The sequence below is a fragment of the Dreissena polymorpha genome, unplaced genomic scaffold (genome assembly GCF_020536995.1).
Source record: "Dreissena polymorpha isolate Duluth1 unplaced genomic scaffold, UMN_Dpol_1.0 chrUn001, whole genome shotgun sequence".
NCBI classification, from domain to species: domain Eukaryota; kingdom Metazoa; phylum Mollusca; class Bivalvia; order Myida; family Dreissenidae; genus Dreissena; species Dreissena polymorpha.
In genome coordinates, this window is record NW_026273315.1 from 2,099,431 (window position 1) to 2,124,226 (window position 24,796).

A 24,796-nucleotide genomic window follows, 5' to 3' on the forward strand; every position below is an offset into this window, starting at 1 on the left:
CATTTTAAAATTATGACGATACATTTCCAAGATTTTATGCGGAAATAAGCTTTTAAAAAATACTGATGTGGAATAAAATGAAAGGACCTCGTACGCGATAATAATATAAATTAAGTGTCATCATAAATCATCATAAATTATTATTCCATTAATGATATTTGGGTCATCGCCGATGATGTCCCAACGGAACGTGTTTATACACAGCCAAATCCACTGCATACTCTTTAGTGAACAAAAAGACAAACAGCCATACATATGACATAACTAGTCGCAGCCAAAATGTCTTATTTTGCGATCATCTACCCATTTCGGTCATTCATACGTGAATACTTAAGCGCAATCCGCGAATTCATTAAATATTATATGAATAAACATTATGTTTGGATTTCATACTCCATATTGAAAAGACACATAAAGGATGATATTTAAGAAATTCGTTGCATCAATTTTCTTCCTTTTTTATCATTTAGAGATGGTCGTCAACTGTTAAAGTTTAAGCGAGATTCACTCATTTGTAGCTTTGGAGTGCACGGACGGACGGACGGACAAATGACATTCTGAATGTCCCTCATGGATGGCATAAAAGTCAATCAATGTGTATTTGGACCACTCAATATACGTTCTCTGAATATGCGAAAATGAATTGGGAAAAATACATTGTATATAACAAATAGACTTGTGACAACAGTTAAGTGCCCATTCAATCTATTCGCACTCTCTCCAACGACCGTTTCAAGGTTTTGACCTCAGTTTAAGTTATACAAGTTTGTTTGTTATAATTGGTTGAATGCTCATTGTACTGTGGCAATTAGGCGGTGAAGAGTTAAGTTATTTGCATTGTTAATATAGAACACATTAACAACAGCAAATTGCGAGTTTTATATCCCAATATGCCCTCATGATATTTGGTGAATACGGTTACGAGTATAAGTGGGCAAAACCCGCTGTGTGGTATATCATAATTATTTATGTAATATATACTTATTTGCAAAGCCTGCAGCTTAGGCAACTAACTCAAGAAGACGTCCAGTTGCAGTTTGATTACACCATTGTTCTGGAGAAGCTTCAAAGCATCGGCAATGTTTCGGTAACAAAAGTATGGTTCTCTATCGTTACAAATTGTCTTCAGTAAAACATTAATAATTCCGAAGTAAAAGCGTACACAGTATTATAATCTAAATATGATTAATAGTTTCATAATTTGCATCGTTAATGTAAATATAATACTCAATATTTAAAACCAGTATTAAATTTGGTGACATTTTGTCACGTTTCGTCATCATTATAAGAACTTGAATGTCAGCTTTTACTCAATAGAAAGGTAGATACAGATATATACACAGTGTTTTTGTAATTTATAGATACGTTTCCATTGAGTAAATGCCGACATTCGAGTTCTTGTTAATAAAGCTGTTATAAGATTGTCTCAACTAAATTGTTTGTTATATAAGGAAGCAAGATCAGAACGATCATCTGCTACAGACCAGGAAATTAGGTAATTCGTGTTACCGTTTAATTTAGTTTTTGTTTCTTTTCTGTTCTCATTTTTACTCAATGCGAAATACAAAATAAGGCTGGCCTATAATAGAAACGTTGGAAGTAATCAAAATGATAACGTGCTAAATTATCCGCTGGTAGAACAATGAATACATTTAATTATGTTAATTGATTGATGCAAACATGTGTTCCTATTAGCCCAATTTGTATTATTAATGCAGAACAGTTTGTATTTAATTGTTGTTGAACCAGGACTAAGTAATCATTTGTGTATTCCAGTAGTACTGACCAATCCAACGAACCTAGCAAATCAAACGAAACTAGAAAACTGCAGATTGAGTAAGACTCTACGATGTTTAAATCTTAATATGGTATATCGAATACAGCTAAGCACAGGAAATTGTTCTTATAATAATCTGGTCTTCAAATTGTATATATATATGTAGTAATGTGTTTGCAAACTTTTCTCCCAATGACCTTGTTCTATCGTGCTTTAGCGGATCATAATTCTAAATAATTATTTGTAACTAAATGCGCTTTATGACAGCTCATTATCCGTTATCTCGAATGATTATTATATGAACTTAATGCGTTTATTATTGTGTTTGTATCCTAATGCTATATAATTCCTTGAGTTATACCATTTACGTAATGAAAACATTTGTTTTATAGTGTGTCGCCTCATTGGGATAATATTTTGTATCACAAGATGAATATATACTTATATAATGCATACTAATAATAAATACCGATTATTTCCACTCATAGCTTTCTACAACACTGGGAGCTATGGAACGATGGACTGAAACTATGGTCTTTTTTGGACTACAAAATGTGAATAGGTAATAGACTTAAGTAATACAGCCCTTATTAAGGTGTTTATATTACGCTATAACCATCCCTCCTGTTTGTTAACCCTTTCACATGTTTTGCATCTGATAATTCTAAATAAAGCAAACAATTAAACTGCAGAAACTCTCTCAGTAGAGTATTTCGTTTTCTTATCCACATTTACAATAACAGAACAACAAGTATAAACATAAAATGATAAATACTGGGATTACCGCATTGGAATGGTAAATGCAAATCTTAAGGGGACAATACCACTGAGGGCTAGCCGAATTCATATATATGGAAGAGATTACGAGAACTAACAGTAGCCACTATGCAAATACTTATCGTTTGTTCTTGCTTTGTTTGTTTGTTTGTTAATTATGACTACTCAATCACAATTTAACTGCACATGTAACATGTCAATTTCAGAACAAAAAGAGACAAGTGGTTACAGAAATATAACGAAGCAGCGAACGAATATCTGCCGTAAGAATACTACAACAGCAGAAGCAGCAACTTTACATCATTCAACATCAACGAAACACGAAGCATTAGTTTACATTTCTTTATATGTAACATCTTGAAAATTATCTCTAATGATATTTTATGACGAATAAAAATAATATAAATACATATTCCGTTCACATATTTTAATTTGAGACTGTACACATATGTTATGACCAATCATGCGATTTTTTTGCAGAATCCTGCAAGAGCATTTTCGTTCGTTTTTAGACTTCAAGTCTGGTTCTCAGGAGTTAAGACACATTTTTAAGACGGAACACATGTTAGTATATTTATCAGCTTTGTCAGTTTACAAGCCCTTGTTTAAGATACATGTTATCCATTATTTCGAATGCATTTTGATTTCTTGCGCAATAACTCACAAACAATAAACGCCGGATAGTACTGTAAGACATCAAGGTCAAACAAATTATGTAAAATCTATGCAGGTTTAACGTCAAATGAATTTAAAGAATTGTATTTAAAACATAAATGTATGTAAGACTATATGATACTGAACATTTTAGGTCGCGTTCATTTATATATTATTTTTTACTCACAGTTTGCTCAAATTATGTTTATAAATACGTGTTTATGCTAAATAATCAATTGATCAATATTTCGGCGGTTTCTTCGTCTTTGTTTGCTTTTCAATAAGTAATTTATTTTTCTTGCAATTATAAGTCTCAATATATTATTTTACGTTTTTACGTAAGAACTCAAATATTTTTCCATTGATTTGTTTCTAGATTAGGACATATGCTCGACACTTTGATGTTTGTTAACTACAGGTAAGTATATTCGATTGCCTCGGTGTGCTAAACATTTGTTATATACCCAAAAAATAAATGTTATGTACCAAATCAAATGACAAAACAAAACAAAATAATTCCGATGTTAAATAATTGATTTGATCAAACTTTATCCATGCAATAATATGTAAGGTATGCATATTCTGGATTCCCAAGTGCATGTTTTTGGTTCCTGTGTGGCCTGTCTGACAAAATTGACACTGCATTATGTTTCGTTACTAGCGGATGCAGTTTACGTAGTATAGAGACGTATATTTATGCATGATAACTTCTAGTATTTACTTTGTGTGTCCTCATAGTGAACAAAAGGTTTTTCACATCCTTTTAGTCCTCATCGTCGACCTACACAATGACACATTTGTCTTAATAAAACTCTTTTAAAATCATTGTACAATTTTACTCCTGCTTAAGCCGTTGTATTATGCGTCCATTTATTACATGTGTTTAAAATATGTTATTGTGCTTTTTGTTTTAAAACGAAGATGCATTTTGTGATTGCTTATTGTTTCAGGACAAAAAGGTATGCTATTTTTACTTATTGATATAGGATTAATAGATATATCATGAACGAAAACTTTAATTAAAGGCCGTACAATTGTTACATTATATGATTTCATTGGCGTTTCTTTCTTCTAAGTATATTTTGAGGTGAATTGTGAATGTTATAATAACACGAAACATATAAGATTTAAAGCTGTGTTTAAATAGAACAAACATGTTTTGGTCCATATATTGAATGACACTTTGTTACTTCGGCAATAAAAAGGAGAATAACCCATACGTTAAAAAATAAATAAAGTAAATACAACAATTAAAACATATTTGAAAACGGATGTTGTTATTTTTCATCGGTAACTGTTTTGCTTTGAATTTACATACACGCACTTCTAAAATATATTGTATTATTGTTCAAATTTCAGAAGGATAGGGTAAGTTTAATTTTTGTGTATGTTTTTCTGGTCAACACACTGAATTATTCAAGAGTATACATGCACTTGACAATATAAATTACGATTATTTCAAACAATTACCAAAACATATTTTACTTTTGGTTATAGAACATAATACGTTTAGTCTCGGTTAATACACGTGGGCAAATATTTCTCTTTAAATGAACAACTATTTTAATTAATTCATTTTAATTCAGCGAAATTAGCGAATCGTTTTTAATAACAATAACTCTGAAATTGTTAAGAAAGCGGTGGCGCATAAGGGCCATAAAATATGTGTAGATGTAAATTTTACTTTGTTATCATTCTGGTTACCATGTGCACATTACATACATTTCTCAATGACTGTAATGATGTTTGCACTATTTTAAGTGACACAATTCTACCAAGCGTATATTTTCAATAATTAATTATTATGTTTATTCCTGGTGTAATTCATACTACTGCATCATTTGTGCGACATTATAACACTAGTTGAATCCCGTTTTCTGCAAAAAGGTATCTTAAATAAGGCACATACCGTTTACCACTTGGTTACTACAGCATTTTAAATATCTTCGGAATCCATGCGTGTGGTTTATGTAATTCCTTAGTATCACTAATACTGTTTAGCGAGCTATCTCCAAATAAAAAATGTACACATTTCAGATGCAGTTTTTATATAACTAACACAACACATTTTAACGTGTTATTATCATAGTTTCATTTGAATCGACATCGTTACCGTTTTATTTCAGAGATTCAGTGAACTACATTCAGGAAAGTTTACGGTATGACACTAAGCATTTGGTTCATGTTACCTCTTATCTATTTTATTTTAAATAATCGTATTTATACTTAAAATTACTAGTTAAGTTAAATCCTTTCCAATTTATCAATAAATTAATGTTTCATATAATTAACTTGTTTTATTTTGTTGACGACTTATAGAAATGCCATCATAAAAACTAAGCGTGTTTTTTATATGTTTAGCAAATCTTAATGAATTGGGACAAAATGCCCATAACATAAAATAAATTTATTTGATGTGCTAGTTTAGCCTTGTATTTTACATAATTTATTTAAATTTGAATCAACTGGTAGCGCCATATACGATATAGATGTTTCTGTACATATATATGGCGTCGTTTTAATGCTGATTATTGCTAAGGAGTAACTTGTATTTTCTCTCGGTGAGCCACTTAATATTTGCTTAAAACAAATACTCTCTATCGGCTTTACGTCGTTTCAGCTTCCCTGTTGTTGTTTATTTTTCAAGATAGGAGGCTTCGGAATAAAAAAAAAATAATAAAACATTCCTTTCGAGTAATTTGATGTACAAAAACTGATTGATTACCAAAATATTAGTTTAACCTCCCTTTCTGGTGGTTTAACCTCCCTTTATGGTAGTTTAACCTCCCTTTCTGGTGGTTTAACCTCCCTTTCTGGTGGTTTAACCTCCCTTTCTAGAAATGATCTTTTCAGCACATGTTTGGACCTGACTTTCAAATGAAAAATCGGCTCCTTCATTGGTTAAAGGGTTTGACACGAAATGACTAACAATCTATTATAAAGTATATGTGTACATCAATATTATAATTTTATAACATATTATGTGGTGCAATATAAGTGTGTCTTGATCACGGTACGTACGTTAGGATAAATATAATGCTGTACAAAATATCTGCCGACCAACTGAATCAATTCACATATTTTTAAGAGGATGAGTTGTGGGGTGGCTGATATAAGAGATAATAGAACGTGTATAAGCCCTTTTCAGTAATATTTTAATGCATTAAATGTATTTATGACGTATCGACCTTATTCTCATATGAACTTTTGAATATTATAACATATGAAGATTACACTTCATTACACGAGCATGTCATTTGTTTGTGTGTTTAACTGGCGTTGTTCTTAAACGTAGTTTTGTGTGTTGATGGGTCGGTGTCCATGTACCTTTCGCTTTTTATAGCGTTACACCCTAAGTAACGATTTCTTTTAAATCTTGAAATCCTAAATGTCTATAACTGGCGTCCTGTTATCTGAAAATAGTAAGCATACTATTACGTTAAGTAAGCAGAGTGTTCTGTTTTAGGCATATTCAGACATAAGTATGTTCATATGTGTTAAAAAAGTATGCGAGAAAGCATTCAAACCAATTATTATGTCACCTTTGAGCTAATGACTTTAAGTTAACAATTCATCATATAACATACTGGGTCAACTGTAAAAAAATTATTCAAAAGTAAACTCTTCACCTGTAATGAGAAATATTTATTTAAAACTTTCGCAATAAATGCGGAATTCATTCTCGACAATTATATCGTGTAAAACCTTTTAACATAGGTATGAGCTGTGTTTGTCGTTTTAAAGACTGGTCCCAAAATAAAATAAAAAATCAGTTGTAAAAAGGGGATTTAAACTATTATAGTTCGGCATTAAATTAATTATTAGAGATAACCATGCTTCGAGATAATAAATCAAACCTGATTTATGTTATATTTTACTGTTAATTTGCGCAAATACTTTTATTATAAGAGACAATTATATTCGTACATCCACAATCTCGCAGGTCAAGTAATTAAACATCGAATATGTGGACGGTTTTCATTCAATAACGTCTTTTTTCCGACGTCAACGATCTTGAAAAAAACATCCGGTTGAAAATAAATTGTGAAATGCGCTTACTTCTAGATCAACAGAGGAAACGGAATCTGTGTGTCGAGAGTATTTAGATGTTATTGAAGAGGAGCGACAAAATCGAAAGGCCCGATGGTCAATGTTTCCAATGGGATTTCAACCAAGGTATGCATGCATTTTTGTTACACATTATTGTATCAATTGGAAGACAGCGTGTAGTAGTCAAAATACTTTATATAATATATAACAAATCAAATATCAAGATTATGACCAGCTAACACGCTCGTTGATTAACGTTTCTTTGGATGTGGATTCGTATACTAATGATCCGTCGTCTATACTATACATAAACAAGTATGACGGGCCGCTTAACGCTGATTGTAAAACAGCAAAACAGATATTTTAAAAATCGCAACACTTATTTCATAAACAGCCAAATGATACAACGCGTTATTTTTTAGAGGTAATCCGGTCGTTCTAGGTGTGTGTGGAAATAGTTTATTTAAATTACAATAACATAGAGCAAGGCCGACTTAAATGCATGAGTAGATACGATTTTCGAAATAATTAAAGGGGCCTTTTCACGTTTTGGTAAATTGACAAAATAAAAAAAAATTGTTTCAGATTCGAACATTTTCATTTTAGTTATGATATTTTTGAGGAAACAGTAATACTGAGCATTTACTATGCTCTAAAATAGCCATTACATGCATCTTTTGACGATTAAACAAGGGACAAAATTGTCACAAAACCAGGTATTCAATATACAAAAAAGTCTGATAAAGGGAGACAATTCAAAATGTTCATTGTTACCACCCTTGTTTCAAATTCAATCTATGTTTACTCGGTGCGACCTTGTTTTCAATTTAAAAAAAAATTCTGATAAAGGGAGACAACTCAAAATGTGCATTGTCACTGATTATTCATAGTTACCCATCTTGTTTCAAAATCAATCTATTATTTGTCGTGGCGACCTTGACCTTGCAGATATCGACGTAATTCTTTCGCGCGACACAACGTCCAATAATGTTGAACAAATGTGCCAAATGATTTTACAATCTCACAATGAACGACATGGGTATGGCCCAGACAAGCTCATTCATGGTCATTTTTGACATTTGAACTCGAAGTGTGACCTTGACCTTGGAGATATTGACGTTATTCGTTCGCGCGACACACCGTCCAATGATGGTGAACAAATGTACCAAATGATTTTAAAATCTCACAAGAACGACAAAGTTATGGCCCGGACAAGCTTGTTCCGCCCTCCCGCCCGCCCGCCAGCCCGCCAGCCCGCCCGCCCGCCCGCCGACATTCGCTTATCAAATAACCAAGTTTTACCTTCGGAAAACCTGGTTAAAAACCTGAAAAATATAAAGCGTTGCGACGCGAAACGATTTTATAATTTGGAGATTTCTCATGTTGTCGTTATATTTTGTGAAGGCATATGGAAGACTGGAAATGTCGGAGCCGTCCGCCGTCCGATGAGTGACAAAGTTTCATACATCAGTCATCAGTCACGAATAGAGACCGATCATCTCAGATCAGCACATAACTGACTCTTTCCGTTTCCTGTGGGCGGCGTCTTTGCGTGTGTATTCTCGCACAAAGTCGTGTGGTGTTTACGTGCACAATGTCTGCATCTCAATGACGATGGACAGTCTCTCACTGAATGTCTGTTACTTAAACAATTAAAACACAGTTTTTTGTTCTTGACAATAGATATTCCCTCGGGAATGCTACTAACAGTCGTCGTTATGTTGTTTTCCGCAAAATACGCATTATGTTCGTCTCCTTACTCTCACGCTCACAGACCGTCATTCGCGTATTGGCATCGGTTCGCTTCTGTCGATTTCCGTTCATCCGGGCACTTGAATCGAAAGCTGCTGTCAGAAATGGTGTGTCGCTGATTTCATGACTGTCCCCAGCTTCCATAATATCGATCTCGCGAAAATATAGCTTGCCTCAAATCTGAGAGAGTCCACGTTCCTGTTTTATTTTCTCGGGTTAGATTTCTGCGAATTTCCGACGAACGTCTTTCTAAAATAATAGGAATAAACAGATAACCGTAGGAATCCTGTGCCTCTCCAAGTGCCTCTAATCCTCGGATGTTGGTTTCCAGACGATCGTAAGTAACGAAGCTCTCGGATGTTTGCGGTGGGTGACGGCAGCTGTAGTAAGTTGGACATGTAACCAGCGGTGATTTTCTGAATCTGTCCGAACCGCTGTTGCAGTAAATTTATAGCTTGCTGGTAGTTGGCGTTACTTAGCGTTAATCCCCCATTTGTTCTGGCAGCTTCGTCTTTAATAAGAGATATCAGGTATGAAAACTTATGTATGTCAGGTAAGTGGGGGTTGTTGTGTACGGCGGATGAAAGCGAATCCCAAAACATAAGCCAACTCATTTATTCACAGTTGAAAGTCGGTAGTGTTAATTTTGGTAAATGATGTGACATTTGCAGCTGTTCGTGTACTTGCTGTACCATCTCGCGCGGTTCCTGTACAGCTGGGGCTTGTAGGTGCGGTGTAGGTGTACGTGTGACTGGTTAGTGTTTCCAGCTTCATGTTCAAGGCTAGCGGGTGTGGCGCTCGAACCGTGTTTAGCGTTTGCTGAATGCTTCTTATATCTGTGCAACTTTAATTTCAGATGGAAACTGTATGCAGCTATTTCTCTGAGCTCCGTAACAATGTTTCCCGCGTCGGTGGTGTTTGTAATATCCTCGTCAACAGACTTCAACAAGTCAAGAACATCATTGATCATTTCAAAGCACAGCTCAAATTCATAATATGAGTTATTTTCCTTTGCTGTTTCTAATTGCAAGCGTAGCCCTATGTCCGTCTTTTGCTGCTAATAACTTCTGTAGGTTAATTTGTATGGTCACGGCACCAAAATATGCGATCGTAATAACTACGCGTTGTGTAGGTTCGTACCTTTATCTGACTTTCAAAAAGTAACGTAAACACATAAAATTAAATAAATCGCACAAACACGTCACTGTTTATTAAAATGCCTTAGGTACTTAACATGTTTCGGCCATAGCCTTCATCAGTAGTACATTAATATAAACAAGTACAAAGGAAGTGACGTCAACGTCATACAATAACGTAACGTTGTTTGGCGGAAAAATATATATAGAACATAATATTACATAAAACATAATACAAAGATGGATCAGTGATGATACAACAGTCTATTAGTAATCATATAATTTATATAAAAAAAACATAGTAATAGACAAACATCACATGTATATGTAAATTATGTTTATGTTCTATATGTCATAAAGCAGTTTATTATTTAGACCGTTAGGAATCATAGTTTTTAATTGATGTATCCAATATGTTTCTTTGCATAAACGGTCTAGATTGTTTTGAACAACACTAATAGGTACAAAGGAGAAATCTGATAAAGTACAATCATTGTCAGTGGATCCAAAATGTGTAGCAACATGTGAAATAGGATTTATTGATCAATTTCTGATATCAAATCTATGGCTATTCATTCTGCAGGAAACATTCTGATTAGTTTGTCCGACGTATTGTTTATTACAATTTTTACATGTTTTAACATGTTTTTTTAAAGTAACGTACAATAACAAGTGAACAAATATGACGTCAAATAAAACTTGAACGTTTGCGGCGACGTCGTAAGTATTTTTCGTATCATCGGGCTGGCGCCCGGCAAATGATCGCACGGGCACCGGGTCTTTTGTTGCATCGGGCGTCGTCCTGATTATTTTTAACTCTCACTCAAAATTTTACCCGAGGTCGGGCCTGGGAAGGAATCGAGTTGTGATCGAAAAAAGATCGGACGATCAACGCACGGTTATCGCCCGACCATCGCCAGATATCGGATTCGTTGAACATGTATCATGACGAGCTCCGTCCGGCGTCTGTCAGTCATCGTGCGGAGGCATTCCGGCAATTAGACGCTCTCCGGTCGATGTATATGTCCCTGGGAAATATCTTGAATTTTCCGATCAGATGCTGTTAAAATTACACTTCCTGCACTTGGTTCAGTAATTTGTGGTTGCCCAATATCAAGAAATAGATCAAATATACATGTTAAATTCGCAATGTTTACATTCAAACTTGGTCTCAATATATGAACTCTCAGATAAAGCTTAAGTATTAAATCACATTTAACCATTAAATTTTGCTTGGAAACCTTCTTGAAATGTAAAGGTAATGAAAAGCTTACATTGAGTGGATTCCGATTGTATTCGCATCATTTAAAACTAGAAAGATGAAGATTTAAAAATATCAACGTCAACGATCGTAAGTGTAAAGTGTGCACTTCTGTTGAATCTGAATTGCATGGTCTATGTTTTGTCCAATCTGAGGTCAAAAAACAACATAAGGCTCTCATTTAATGCCTTCAGTAATTTGGAAAAAAATGTCATCAAAGTATGTGAAACGTATCCGTTAAGTATCGAAATTGATTATGATACTATGTCAAAGCTAAGCGATATAATTGACGTTTATGTTGCTTTTATTATTTTTTCCTTATCCTTCTCATTACCTAACATGGTTTGTGTTATATTTTCTAGTTTTTGTTGATGTTTTTTCTTTTGTTATATTTATATCATCTATCTACATTATTTGTTTGGTATGATCTCATTTTTCCTAAAATTGTGGTGTAATTATCAGAATTGCGAGCAATAATTCTCTGTAAAGCCGATCTTCATCTCCCTTCGTACATGTAGGTATGATTTGATTGTATTTTGCCAAAAGCATGCATTGTTGATTATGATAATACAAAAATGTATAAACCGTGAACATCATAGCAATAATTTTTACCCTAAATGTAATAATCATAGAATAAAAATAGAATGTGTTTGCGAAATTAAATTGTGATAGCAAGTTTTGTATGGTTAAAATGATGTAATAAGCATGATATATGATTTGCGACATTAAGGTCGCGGCTTTGAAACGCACTCGTGGAGCGTTATAAAGATATTTAAAACCTACACAAGTATATGATTATAATAAGCATCGATCTCCTGATGATTGTTATATATTGGTTCATTGATTAAACAGACTCTCTCAGTGTCTCTTTCAGTGCGATTTTACATAACTAAAATAACAGAAAGTTTGAAATACATTCATACTTGAATTCTTACGGAAGTAAAACCTAGTCTTTGCCCCAATGTTATACTTGCTATTCATCTCATGGAAACGACAAATTCATACCATACACGAATCAGTCCGATGCTTTATCAGTATGACGTTGCTAAGGGCACATTCAAGCAAACGCTTAAGGACAAAGATGTCTATTGAATGTCTAATATTATGTTTAAACATGCAACTTAAAGTTAATTTTCGTATGTGCAGCTCAGTAAGATATTAGGATTTTGTTACTTATTTTGTAACGTTAAATAACTAGTTATACATCAATTATGAAGGAATTTGATTGAGTGTGGTTTCAGTTGTTGCTCAAATATTTTATTAAACTATTTTGTGTAACAAATTAATAAATATTTCGCATTTATCGAAAAACGAATGATAAATAAATTCATGCTATCTGAACTTGCTACATATCTTAAATAGGTAATTAACAAAAAGAAATTTAAGGCTTGATCAAATGGTTAACGTTTCATACGTTAAATAAACGGTGTTATGTGTTTTAAGCTCTTACTGTTTTTGAGAACTGTGCACATTTCATTACATATTGTAAAATGTATTAATATTCGAACTCGTTTATATGTTAAAGTCATACTGTTAGTAAATACATCCGTTATAGACTGAATGACCTATTCTTTCGAAATTTATTTGCAAGACAGTACGTTTGGTTATTATTGTTGTTATGTTTTCCAATTTCAAACGAACTATTTCTTTCATAGCTTAATTATGACAAGGTTTATAGGTAAGGTATTGTTTCTTAGTTTCAGTTCGGAGTACTTTAAGCTTGTCAATCAACGCGATCGTTACAATAAACTAGATTTGGATCATGCGACCAAGTAAGTTAATATTACGTATATTCAATAAAAAGACCTTATAAATGACATACACTTGTCTGAACGATAAGATGAATATATGCCACATTACGTAATTAGTTGTTAATCGTCAGATTACCTTTCATTATCTTTTGATGGATACAGGTACGTTGGTACTTGATGCTTATTGAGTGATATTATACATAATCAATTACAGTTAAATTTGTAACATTCATTAAACTTATGAACGTGGTGTATATTCACAGCCTTTTACAGCTTAACGCACAGCTTTGATATAACTCGTTACTTGTATGCAACTTAGTAAATCTTGCAGGTATTGGTACAAATTAACTAAATCTGCAATAAAAGGTACAAACGCCACAAGATATGTTGACGTTGCCAATCAAGAAAATAGATTAATTAGTGGTTCAAGCATGCACTGGGAGTTCAATTATGAAAGCGTATGAATATGTATCTGATCTAATAAACAAGTAATTATAAAAAAATCCAGTTACTATATAATCCTTTTAGACATTTATTACATATGTATTCACATGCTTAGAAATCTATATCATATACATATGTTGTGAACAAATGTCCTTGTTTCAGATATGTGGTTGAAATATTGAAAGATTCTAAGAAGAAGCCATTGTGGTTTGTATATTGTGTTTTTCAAATGAGCATTATACCACCAAAACCTATGCTATACATTGCATGTTATACAAACAGTTTTAACTTGGTTATAGTAGAGTTACCATCTCGACCAGCTTGCCTGTTTAAAGTTCCTGTCATTCGGAATACGTCTTCAATAGTCGCGGTTATTTTTATACAACGTTCATCAATTGAGTTTTGTTTTATTAGTTTCCATACACTTGTCGATTATCAAGTTTCATATAACAAAGTAGTATAAGTGCTAAACATCAATTTCAACACGGCCGAACGCAGCCAGATTCGATTGTCAAGAGTTGCAAATGTGTATGAAACCTTAAACAGTTGAAGAAAATAACGAATATGTTTATGACCTTATATTATGTACAAAACTGAAACAATTTGTGTCCTGTTGGGTTTTGTGGTCGACTTGAGCCCATACTTTTGAGTCAGTTGCCTTTTCGTTCATAAAACTATACATATGTACACATAATCTACAGTGATTGTATGTGGTGTTTGCCACAATAAAATCTAAAAGGCTTACTGTAGCCATTTTTGGATGAACGTGTTTCCTTTCACAATACTTTCAATTTGCTAATAATTGGCATTATTTTCTCTGGATTTATGTTGAAAAGGATATAGTCATGCGTTACATTATAGTGTTGATTCTGAATTAATAGAAAAGATTCTGCATTAATTTAACTTGCATGATTGTCATACATGGCTACTAAAGACAAAGTCATGCTAATCACATTGAATTTCAATATATACTCTTGAAATAAAATAAAAATGTTCTTGTCAAAGAGGTCCATGGGTGTGTTTTTAATTTGTATTACGTTCACTGTTCATTTTATTATTTTTATTAAATTGTTTTGCATGGATATGTTTATCTGATATCGCATGTCAATGAAACAGCTTTTTCAATTTATGATTACTTATAATACATACCGATGATAAAGATTATAAAGCAAAGGTATGAGAAGCAACACACGAAATAAATTGAACTTATATAATAAATAATTAAAATAAAGAAAACCGCAAACAAAGTTTTTACACATAATACATTGAATGTATTAAACTATAAATTAACAGGGCTACATGGTCAATGAGGGGTTTTGCTTTGGTCGTCGTGATATTTGAAACTATGTGTCCACATTCCCCTTTATTTTATTTGTATTCCCATTTCCAGTAGACGGGGTTAAATAGGAGACACCGTGTCGGTCTTTCTATCAGCCTGTCCAACGATCTGTGTGTCCCTAAAGTTAGACATATATATAACATATCGTTGCTACAAATAGTAACACAATGACGTCGCGAGTGGGCCGTTATTCCTATCTAGCGGGCCTATATAAATTATTTTTCATAGCAGAAACGAATGGGATCACGCGGGTTCCAATGAAAACAATGGCATCCACATTCAGTATTAGCCACAAATCAACGAAATAATCGAACATAATTAGATTATTTAATGACAGGTAGCACGCTATTTGGATAATATTAATATCGATTGAAACTGAAACTCTGCTTCACATTAGATTGATGCCTCTATTTGAGCTTTAACAGGACTCACCAAATAGCAAAATTTAAAAAGTAAAAAACACTTACCTCTATGACAACTTTAATTCGATGCTTATAATAAAAAATAACAACGATGTGCACTCCGTTTTCTGTTATTCTATCCGTTTATCTATATTTATTTTGAATCACACGTTTTTAAACGATTGTATCGAATGCTAACCACTGTCACCAAAAGCACGATTTACAAAATCGAATGACTTGTCGGAGCGATTGCAAGAATTTTATCGAAGCTTCCAATTATGCACGACAAATGCAAAATCAGAAATACGTTTTGGTGTTCGTTCGAAGTTTAACAAATATTAAACATATAAATATAAACCTCTAACGTCCGAATAGTTGTCCCTAAAAGCCAGAGAGTATAGCTAAAACTTGTGTGTTTCGTCACAGAAAATTAGTCACATGAAATACGTCATAAATTGCGTAATCAATTGAATGTAAATAAAAGTACGGAAACTGGTTCTATAACAAATTTTAGAGAAAGACCTATTATAAATCTAGTATGATATGAAATATAAACGATACGCACGGCAGAGCTAGGCCGGACGCCTATAATCGGCCCTAGCCGCATAATTGCCCTCGGGCCGTTATGTCGGCAGCAGGCGGTGTTATTGTCTAAATAATGCATGTCAGTATGTGAGTGCCATACGGTATCTAATCAATAAATGCATTAGATTACTTCTACATTACTCGTTACATGGTAGATACTCATGAGATAATGTCGCGAGCAAGAAGCTGACTACTGGTATTAACTTAATTGTTCGCATTGATTTCAGATTGTACATGGAGATGTTCATCGAATATACCAAGAACAAAGAGTTGTTGCTGAATGGATATTTGTTACGCTCATGATAATTGAAATACTAGTTTTAGTGACTATGAATTAGAAAATTCACATTAAGGAAACATAAAGGAAACAAACTAAAATATAATATTTTTCCTTGTGATATGAATTATTGTTCGTTATACGAAATTATGTCCTTTACATGTTTTTGTCATCAATTCATAATGCATAATACATGAGAGTAAAGATGCACGGCGTTCCGGTTTTAATACATGAAGATTGCATGCGGGTAGTATTGTCGCATTGACCATTCGCAGTTGTTTTGAATAAACTGTTAAAGGGTCGGGACAATGTACTGTGAATATAGCCTATATGGATGAATGCTAAATAAGAGGCTCCGCGGATACATAATCATCATATGACGTATGCTTCTTCTTTGTATAGTACTTGTGTTTCATGTTTTGTCCTATATGCTCTGTAAACTATTTTAACAAAAGCACATCACGTACACAATTTCCTGAATGATGCCTATTATTTTATGTACGTTACTTAGAAACTTCGCATCTTGACGAAAAAATATTGTTGTTGTTTGTTTGTGCCTTTCAAAATGTGTTGCATATGTGCATATTGTACATGTAGGTGGTACACTCTTAGTTTATCTGGGGCAGGTATACTAATGTTCGTAGTTTAGTTCATGCTTTCATCTTTCTAGCCTCGCGACATATTTGTATTACCCATCCAGAATGTAATGTGACATTACATATGGTTACTTTGTTCCCCAGATTTATGTTTTTGATTACATAATGTAACAATAATGTGTATAATATCAATACATTTAACAACTTAAATAAATTTATGCATACATGAAATAAATTTATCTTTAGTTGTTTTTTTATGAATTTTATTTATATTATTGTATATAAATTATGAAAATACCTTTATTAAGTGAGTTAATTGTTTGTGAATTTCTGTTCGGGGTAAGGATACCCGATGTGATATTTACTTGTTTACATTTTCAGTGAGTTGCATTTAAGTAAATAATTCCGGAATATTCTGCTGAATATCTATCTTCGCCATCTTTTTTAATAACACAATCAATACGTGCTAGAGGCAGATAATGTTCATTGCATTGCTTATATTCATATTTATTTTCTTGAATGTTATAGAATATGGCAATTAATTACAGTATATGTTGGTTATTGTTTATTAAGACATGTCGATATTAAACAATACTGTACTTTATTGATGCGCCCCACCTTTTGTCCTAAGATATTCTTTATATCTATGAAATACACTACTTAAGTGATAAATGAACACTTACCTTTTAATATTAACATTACATGTGATGTTAAACAGTGAGGAAATTTCATACAAATACATGCCTGCATATTTATTATTTCATTTCTTAATTAAAACCACCCTCACTGTGTTTTAAGTTTCCATAAACGTATACATATTTGATTTTTGCTTAACACTTGTAAGGAGTCGTGTTAGTCTATTTCTCCATTTTCTTGTAATATGTAAACCCTTATAACTCACAACAGAGTTTAAATAGTTATTTACCTCTATGCCATTGTCATATCTCATAAGTTTTACTTACAAGCGCTCATGGTTAGTTTCTGAGCTTTGTTTACAATCGCAACGGCGGCCATCTTGGATTATAAGAACTCGTCTTTTGTCGACCCAGGTCGATTTGCCTAAGTTGGTCGTTCGATCGTAGGTCAGATTGACCGAGTGCTGGATCGACTAATTATGATCAGCGTTGTTCCAGAGTCATTCCGGTTTGAGCCTCAACGAAGGAAGATCTCGTTTTGACATTTTTATTTTTCAAGTTATGCTTAGTAAAAATACAATACAGTAACGTGGTGATAGCAAATCGATCATATAAGGTGCCAGTCGGTGAATGCGCTGCAGAACAGTTGAGACGCCGATCCAGTTTTCCTTAGATAAGGTTTTCTACTGTCTAACTTACATGTTTTTACTTGAAAGGTGAATGAGTTCATCTTCATGAATTGTCTCGTTTTTTTATACTTGTTTGTTTACATCCTGTGGTTATTCATCCGCGACAAAGATTATTCATCTTTATTTTTAGATATCGGTTAACGTTTTATTTTTCCGAACAAAATAACTGCTCAGCTCAATAAAACAAATATATATATATATATATATATATATATATATATATATATATATATATATATATATATATATATATATATATATATATATATATATATATATATATATATATTCTAGAGTTTATCTTCCGCTGTTGTTATCCTGGCAATCAACGTTACACAGAATAAACCTTGAAACATATGACAGTTTTACTTGTGCACACTCTCTTACACTGCGGTTCATTACGTTCATCTCTGTCGTGGGCTCATGGACTACTTTCTACCGCACGTACTTTTAGTCACATCACCATAGTCGCATATTCAAAATGGCCTTAACTGCTAGTATTTGAAATTTACAACTGGGCGCGTGCTATTAAATTTAATTTAAGCTATATATTTAATTAAATGAACATATTGCAATATTAAGAATGAGACAAAGCTGTATATTTTTATAAGAAAATAATATAAAATTATCAAGAAGCAGCTATAATTAGTTGCTGTTTTGACAAGATTTTGAGTGAATGAGAAATGTTGAATATAAATATTGACCAAAGTAAACAGTCTGTTTATGTTTTACCAATGCAATGCCAGTTTGGTACACATAGAACCTGAAGATGTTTAGTCAATTAAACTAATTCTATGGTAAAATACAAATCTTAAAATAAATTCCAAACCAACACCTGTACAGTTGTTTTGTTATTGCTGTTTTAGCAAAATACATTTAAATGCCCCATGCTTTTTCTGAAAGGGGACAACTATAAGCATCTATCATACACTTACAAGTTCATTCAGCAATATGTATAATAATAAAAATTATATAAGAGAAATAAGACAATCTGTCAATAAAGTACAGAATCAAAACTGCACATAAACAAGCTTCTATAACATTTATTCAATTCTCTACATGATCTTTTAAATAAATAATAAATCACCATACTTGTAATACTCATGCCTTTCCACAGGCTTTTTAAGCACCAGGGCACCCCTGTGCCTAAATCTTTAATTTAATGATCACATTTTCTCACCAATGTGTGTTGCTGTAATTCATCAATATCATGATTGCACTTTCTTAAGTACAGTAACATTTGATTAAGTGCCTAAAATTAAACAAATTCAAAGGGGTAACCCAGTACTTGGTGAAGCACACATATTTTCCCATGTGCCTTAGCAAATGTCTGGAAAAAGACCTGAATTGCTGATACAGTAGTGCATGTCCTTGTTTTGTTCAATGTCAATATCATTTATTTAGGATATTCAGAAGGTACAGCAATGCATCAAAGTACAGAAATTTAAACATGATTACATATGACAGGATTTTTTTTAATATTCTTCGCAAGTGCAGAGGATGAGTTTAACAATATAAAACAATAAGAGAAAATGCGACAGTGTGGGGTCTAAATTCGAATGTCCTTACTTTTTTCTTTCATACACTTGCATACTTTTCCATAATTTATATCTGATTCAAATAAAAAGGAAAACACAACTTGACTTCATTTTAATCCGTCATGTTCAGCTTTAATTATGTTTCAACATACAGTACCATACCAATAACTTATTTTTTTAGTCTCTTTTCAATCTTAATTAACAACACTAAATATACATGTACATGCAAGCACTTAAAAATATAAAAATATTCTAGCATTAAAATGTGATCTTAAAATTTTATCTATAGGAATGCCATTCATTCTATATGAATGGGTACATATTGCACTGATAAATGTAAAAATTGATTGCAGAAAAAAGTGTATGTATTAAATAATAACTGTGACAATTACTACTTTAGATAATAAATGATGTATAGACAAATAATGCATGATGCTATTTTTTTGTTTAAAAAAATATATTGTGAATAATTTGTATATACCGATAGGGCCTATTGTACCACAGGCTGTTTCAGAATATCAACTTTGTTGGAAATATTAAACTTTAAAAAATGTCATAATACATGTATTTTACATTAAGAATGTGTCGAAATTTAATCTGAGTTATTAATCAAAATTAAAGATAACACATGTATCCCAGTAAACCTGTTTAAAGGGAAGTGTTAGAAAATTATACTGTTTCATGTAAAATTATAACTGGTAAGAGATCATGATAAAAATAAACACAAGGTATTGAATAAAATCTATGTGTTTCTTAAGAGTTAAGATGCACATTTATTTGCCTTGTAACTCAGGGCTTTTTTCCAGCTGATTTTATAGCCGTTATTCGGTCATATTCCCAATCGAAAAACATATCTGTTTTCCCAATTCCATTAAAAAAAACACCAAGGGACATCATTGTTTTAATTTTAAAAATTGAGAAAACGTATAGTCTTTTCTCAATGTTGGTTAAATTATCGCTTGAATTCCCAATTTCATGAGTAAAAACAGCAGTATATTTCATTTTCTAATGGTTTATTTTGTGGATATTTTCACAAACTGAAGTTGTTTTAAATGGTGTATATACTGGTAATGGGAAGTTGATACTGATATTGACATTATCAAATGAAATATTCAGTAATCAGGATCGTTGCTTTATGTATGTATTTACAATGAAATTTTTGATTTCAGGCAAATTTGATATTTATAAACTAGTCAATGCAATTAAAAACCATTGCAATAATTGTATTGAAATAAAAGTACCATTTGAATATTATCAATAAATGTTTTGTTGCCATTACATCAACTTCTGGAGCCCCTGCTGGGATTTAGACCCAGACCTCTTTCAAATCGGGTTGACTGGAAAGTATTCTCTCTTGAAATACAAGGGCAGGAATGAAGAATTCAGCAATGTTAAGCATTTCATTTATCGTATTTTATTATATCTTTAAATGGCAATAAGACCTAGAACTGCAGTTTATAGATTGATAGTTTTAAGCATTGTGAACAGAAACACACATCTACTATTCTACATGTAGGTTAGTCAATATGTTCAGAACTTGATATAAATGACCAATAGTATGATCCCACAATGGTGGCAGTTCCAAATTAGCAGGTTACCGGTCACCATTAATACTGATCAAGTAATTAACTACATGTTTTATTGTCCACATGTATCTAACAGCATTCTCATAGGCACTGGCCCTGATAGCGAGGGGTAAAAATTCGAGTTCCATGTGGCTGTACAATTTTCCCATTCTGCAACATTTGGTGCCCAATGTGGGACCATGGCACAAGCAATTCTCAACAAAATTTATTCGTGGTTTGAATGGATCAGGTTAACAATGATCCTTGTGACTTGAATTCTCGAACAAATTCCAGCTTGGCAGAGCAGAATGTCAGTGCACAAACTTAGTGATTGTCCCTAAAGGGGAGATGTTTTGTGGCGCCCTGATTAGCTCAATCAGAAGAACAAGGGGTCCCAGGTTTAAATTCCGGACTCGCTGCACAATTTTCTCGTCCTGTGTCATCTAAACATAAAATACTATAGTATATTTACAATGCACACTATTAATTATGCGTATAATTGTTACTGTAAAGCATTAAAAGCAATATTTTGAACAAGCACAGAAGAAACATTTGTAAAGTAATAGTGCTTGGTAAGTATTAAACCACATTAAATAAAGTTGACTAGCAATATTTCAGCAATACACATACACATTTGAAAATGTGATAATTATCTACATACAATGATACAGTAAGCATCTCAAAAATAATTATTACGATTAGGCCACAATTAAAATATGGTTGGTTTGCCCTTTACCGACCCTATATTTTACAGGTGGGTAGGTAGGTAGGAAAATTATTTTATTTTATTTCAGAAATTATATTTTAAATACACTAATAGTCTATGAATATTTATAACACTGGTATTAAAGCACTGTTGCAGTGTAAGAAGTCCTATGTAGCTTAACCATATCCTGTTTGCTGTTTTCTTGCATATATTAATATCAAATGCATGCTTGTGTGTTATTACATCAAATATGTGTTCAAAAAATGATGTTAATTGCTCTGAATGTTAATAAAATATCTACAATAAGGAAAACATCAATACCACTTATTGTAACAAGATATTTATAAATTATGATATGCCAATGTATTTGTATAAACTATCATGCATGGGTTTTGGTTACTACGGTTTGCAGTAAGTATAAAACTAATAAAAATCAGTTTTCACTTGAATGAATGAATGAACAGTAAAGCAAACCGTTTAAGAAGCTATAGAAATCATTTGACTGCCTGTGACAACCAAATTTAAACAAAATAAATCGTTTCAATTTTTCATCTAAGTTCTAACGTCAGGTTAAAAGCGAAAGTAGATTAAATGTGCAAATATTTACTTCATTTGAAAACTGTTATCCATTTCAAACTGAAAGCTTCCGTTAAATAATAATAAAAACAAAATGTTCAAAGCACAAGAGATGCTGTGCTTTTAATTTGTTTAGATCGTATTCACAATCGAACAGAAGTTTACATGTTGACCTTCATTGAAGATTAACACTGTCCGCCATCAATTTGATTGTTTTGACAGAATGCGAAAATCTCTTCTATTTCCTGTGCAAAACAATTTTAAAAACTCGTAAATTAATTTCTTTTTACTGAAAATAGTTATAAAATTTATGTTTAAACCGAATGTGATATGAAACCATGCATGACATGTCTTAAAAAAAAATAATTTTGAAATCGGAACCACATGTACTTTATTGTTTTAAACAAAATGGCGGACTAATTTGACAGTTTATAGACGCTTGCATAACTGCGCACCTCCTATTATTCCAAAATATTGACTACAGTATATGTCATTCACAGCTGTTGATAATGACTCCTAACACTTCCCATATACATTTTGTTTAAAATCATATCTCGCAATATTGAACGCTTAATTACAACAACCAGTTTTGAAAAAAGGTCGCACATAAATCAACCTATACAACAATAATTCTTGTGCAGACACCTTTTTTAAACAGAAGACTACTCCACGAGGTCGGATATTCACGTAAAAACAGTCATTTAATGAGCGAACGCATGCAATACATCTTTAAGTCCATATATAATTAAGAGCGGTGTATGCACATATTCGTTATTGAATATATTCCTCTTAATTAAGCACAATATATTTAAAGAACATACTTTTTTCTCGTCGATGATAGAAGCTTGTCACCGTTCGCCAACCAATTTCAATCCTCTGCACTTAACCTACTGCAACATGGCTAAACTTGTCGAAAGTTTACATTCGCACGTACACCACTTTGACGGTTGGGATTGGTGGACTGTTTAACACTTACTAGTCAAAGATCCTAGTAACAAGTGGGCTGTAAGCGAAATAAACAATACAGCCTTGTGCGTTCCGGCCGTTGTACCATTTACGCCCTTAGTCTTAGTTGAAATGACAAGTGATACTTGAAAAAAATTGCGATTGCTATAAAGCGGCCCGTACATGTGTAGAAACCGCGCTCTATGAAACGGTTTTATTGAATGTGCGTGAAGTGTCGTCCCAGATGAGCTTGTGCGGTACCCTTCGTGTGTGTTTAAATGCCTGTAATTTATTATGTTTTTGAATAGATTTTAACAGAATTAATTTGTGATTACAGGTTTTCAAGTTATAATGTTAAACAAAAATGTGCACATTCATCATAATTTTCATTCTATTTGTCTTTATTTAAAAATATGTGTTTACAAGCGGGTGCTGTTTAGTGTACATTAGCTTTTTGCACAAAATGAAATTGATATCTACCTATGGGTTTGTGTGGGGTTGTGTTCGAGAGTGCAGTAATTTTCATGGAATGAATACTGGGTATAAGGATAATTTATAGAATGTAAAAAACTTAAAAAGCCGATTCAAATGAAAGTATATGCTAGATATTATATACGGGTTCTAAGATATCACATTACACTGAAACATTTTACTGTGAGTGCTTCAAACTTTTCATTCACTTGGTGACTTTTATTAAAATTTGTAAGCAAACAAATACAACACCAATTTCACAATTTAAGTAAAAAAAAACGACGCGACTTTTCCCAATCTGAAAGGCCCCGGCTCTGTTCTCGAAATGGTGAAGAATTAAAAAAAACATTTCTTACTTAGCCAAGTGACTTGCGGTAGTAAGTAAACGATGGACAATTTAAGAAACATATACTTCGTTTAAATGAAAGCAATTTAAAACATGTTTGTTCCCATACTGCTCGTCGGGTCCACGAAATATATCCAAATCATCCCAAAAAATTAAATGCTGCAAGCTATAGCTCCCGCAATTACGTATTTGCTGAGTGTTCTTATGTCATTTGCGAGTTTTAATTTGGGTAAATACATTCATATTGAACTGTTCAGTACGACTTAAGTTATAGTCAAACATATACATTTTCGTGTAAATAGAAATAAGTGCGGATACTTTGTTAGCGGTGTAAGGGCCTCAGAAAAAATATATGTAAGTAAAAATAAATAGTTTGTACATGAAGAAACATATGTTTGGACTCCGGACCATTTTAAAAGGACATGTTCACGTTTTGATAAATTGAATAAAAAAATGAAACATAAAATGTTTCAGATTTGAAAATGTTCGTTGTAGTTTTTTTTTAAAGAATACAGTACTACGAGA

The 24,796-nt window shown here is 32.7% G+C and overlaps 1 long non-coding RNA gene across 1 annotated transcript; it reads right to left on the reverse strand.

Annotated features, from left to right (window-relative positions):
- Positions 1-19,151: 19,151 nt before the first annotated feature.
- On the reverse strand, positions 19,152-23,678 carry LOC127863168 (uncharacterized). Its single transcript, XR_008040947.1, has 2 exons — positions 23,331-23,678; positions 19,152-21,670 (listed from the first exon to the last, which is right to left on the reverse strand). It is a non-coding gene; the product is annotated as an uncharacterized LOC127863168 (long non-coding RNA).
- Between the last annotated feature and the right edge of the window lie 1,118 nt (positions 23,679-24,796).